Raw genomic sequence first — 3,340 nt, 5'->3', positions numbered from 1 at the left:
GTTTGTACGATGTCTTTAGACGAATGGCATGGGCTCGATGGCATGTATTTGTGCGTGTGTTTCGTGGCGTGCATCTAATGCCTGTGTCCAATGAAGTGCCTCTAGTGTTAATGGAGTTCGTCCGATGGCGTTTGTAGGACGAGGTGTGTACGATAACGGTTTTTTGTACGACGACGATTGTACGATGGCTTATGGCCGATCTCACGTGTTCAACGGCAAGTTTGTTGATTTGTTGTACGATAACGTTTTTTTTGTACGACGACGTTTGTACGATGGCTTATGGCCGATCGTATGTATTCGATAGCGTGTGCTTGTTTAATTTCTCCAATGCCGTGCCTCCAATGACGTGTGTCCAATGGCGTTTGTCCGACGGCGTTGGTCCTATAAAGAGTATAAAACGAGGTGTGTACGAGACGGTTTAAACGATGGCGTTTGTACGATGTCTTTAGACCAATGGCATGGGGTCGATAGCATGTGTCTGATGGCGTGAGTTCCATGATGTGCATCCAATGCCTGTGTCCAATGACGTGGCTCTAGTGTTTAATGGAGTTCGTCCGATGGCGTTCGTAAGACGAGGTGTGTACGATAACGGTCTTTTTGTACGACGACGTTTGTACGATGGCTTATGGCCGATCGTATGTATTCGATGGCGTGTGTTTGTTTAATTTGTCCAATGCCGTGCCTCCAATGGCGTGAATCCAATAACGTTTGTCCGACGGCGTTTGTCCGATAAAGATTGTATAAAGAGGTGTGTACGAGACGGTTTGTACGAGACGGTTTGTACGATGGCGTTTGTACGATGTCTTTAGACCAATGGCATGGGCTCGATGGCATGCATTTGTGCGTATGCTCCATGGCGTGCATCCAATGCCTGCGTCGAATGACGTGCCATTAGTTTTAATGGAGTTCGTCCGATGGCGTTCGTAGGACGAGGTGTGTACGATAACGTTTTTTTGTACGACGACGTTTGAATGATGGCTTATGGCCGATCATATATATTCGATGGCATGTGATTATTCAATTTGCCCGATGCCGTGCTTCTAATGGCGTGTGTCCAATGACGTTTCTCCAAAGGCGTTTGTCCGATAAAGAGTATAAAACGAGGTGTGTACGAGACGGCTTAAACGATGGCGTTTGTACGATATCTTTAGACGAATGGCATGGGCTCGATGGCATGTATTTGTGCGTGAGTTCCATGGCATGCATCCAATGCCTGTGTCCAATGAAGTTCTCTAGTGTTAATGGAGTTCGTCCGATGGCGTTCGTAGGACGAGGTGTGTACGATAACGGTTTTTTTGTACGACGATCTTTGTGCGATGGCTTATGGCCCATCGCATGTATTCGATGGCGTGTGTTTGTTTAATTTGTCCCATGCCGTGCGTCCAATGGCGTGTGTCCAATGGCGTTTGTCCAAAGACGTTTGCCCTATAATGAGTATACAACGAGGTGTGTACGAGACAGTTTGTACGATGGCGTTTGTACGATGTCTTTAGATGAATGGCATGGGCTGGATGGCATGTATTTGTGCGTGTGTTTCGTGGCGTGCATCTAATGCCTGTGTCCAATGAAGTGCCTCTAGTGTTAATGGAGTTCGTAGGACGAGGTGTGTACGATAACGGTTTTTTGTACGACGACGTTTGAATGATGGCTTATGGCCGATCATATATATTCGATGGCATGTGATTATTCAATTTGCCCGATGCCGTGCTTCTAATGGCGTGTGTCCAATGACGTTTCTCCAAAGGCGTTTGTCCGATAAAGAGTATAAAACGAGGTGTGTACGAGACGGCTTAAACGATGGCGTTTGTACGATGTCTTTAGACGAATGGCATGGGCTCGATGGCATGTATTTGTGCGGGAGTTCCATGGCGTGCATCCAATGCCTGTGTCCAATGAAGTGCCTCTAGAGTTAATGGAGTTCGTCCGATGGCGTTCGTAGGACGAGGTGTGTACGATAACGGTTTTTTGTACGACGACGTTTGTACGATGGCTTATGGCCGATCTCACGTGTTCAACGACGAGTTTGTTTGATTTGTTGTACGATAACGGTTTTTTTGTACGACGATCTTTGTGCGATGGCTTATGGCCCATCGCATGTATTCGATGGCGTGTGTTTGTTTAATTTGTCCCATGCCGTGCGTCCAATGGCGTGTGTCCAATGGCGTTTGTCCAAAGGCGTTTGCCCTGTAATGAGTATACAACGAGGTGTGTACGAGACAGTTTGTACGATGGCGTTCGTAGGACGAGGGTAATACGATAACGGTTTTTTGTACGACGTAGTTTGTACGATGGCATGGCCGATCGTATGTATTCGATGGTTTGCGTGTTTAATTTGTCCCATGCCGTGCGTCCAATGGCTTGTGTCCAATGGCGTTTGTCCGACGGCGTTTGTCCGATAAAGTATATAGAGGTGTGTACGAGACGATTTATACGATGCCTTTTGAACGATGTCTTTAGACCAATGGTATGGGGTCGATAGCATGTGTCTGATGGCGTGGGTTCCATGATGTACATCCAATGCCTGTGTCCAATGACGTGCCTCTAGTGTTCAATGGAGTTCGTCCGATGGCGTTCGTAGGACAAGGTGTGTACGATAACGTTTTTTTGTACGACGACGTTTGTACGATGGCTTATGGCCGATCGTATGTATTCGATAGCGTGTGCTTGTTTAATTTGTCCAATGCCGTGCCTCCAACGACGTGTGTCCAATGGCGTTTGTCCGACGGCGTTTGCCCTATAAAGAGTATACAACGAGGTGTGTACGAGACAGTTTGTACGATGGCGTTTGTAGGATGTCTTTAGACGAATGGCATGGGCTCGATGGCATGTATTTGTGCGTGTGTTTCATGGCGTGCATCCAATGCCTGTGTCCAATGAAGTGCCTCTAGTGTTAATGGAGTTCGTCCGATGGCGTTCGTAGGACGAGGTGTGTACGATAACGTTTTTTTTGTACGACGACGTTTGTACGATGGCTTATGGCCGATCGTATGTATTCGATGGTGTGTGTGTGTTTAGTTTGTCGAATGCCGTGCCTCCAATGGCTTTTGTCCAATGACGTTTGTCCGACGGCGTTTGTCCGATAAAGTATAAAGAGGTGTGTACGAGACGATTTATACGATGCCTTTTGAACGATGTCCTTAGACCAATGGTATGGGGTCGATAGCATGTGTCTGATGGCGTGGGTTCCATGATGTGCATCCAATGCCTGTGTCCGATGACGTGCCTCTAGTGTTCAATGGAGTTCGTCCGATGGCGTTCGTAAGACGAGGTGTGTACGATACCGTTTTTTTTGTACGACGACGTTTGTACGATGGCTTATGGCCGATCGTATGTATTCGAT

This window comes from Bremia lactucae, linkage group LG1 (genome assembly GCF_004359215.1).
Source record: "Bremia lactucae strain SF5 linkage group LG1, whole genome shotgun sequence".
Lineage (NCBI taxonomy): Eukaryota > Oomycota > Peronosporomycetes > Peronosporales > Peronosporaceae > Bremia > Bremia lactucae.
This window is presented reverse-complemented; position numbering follows the sequence as displayed.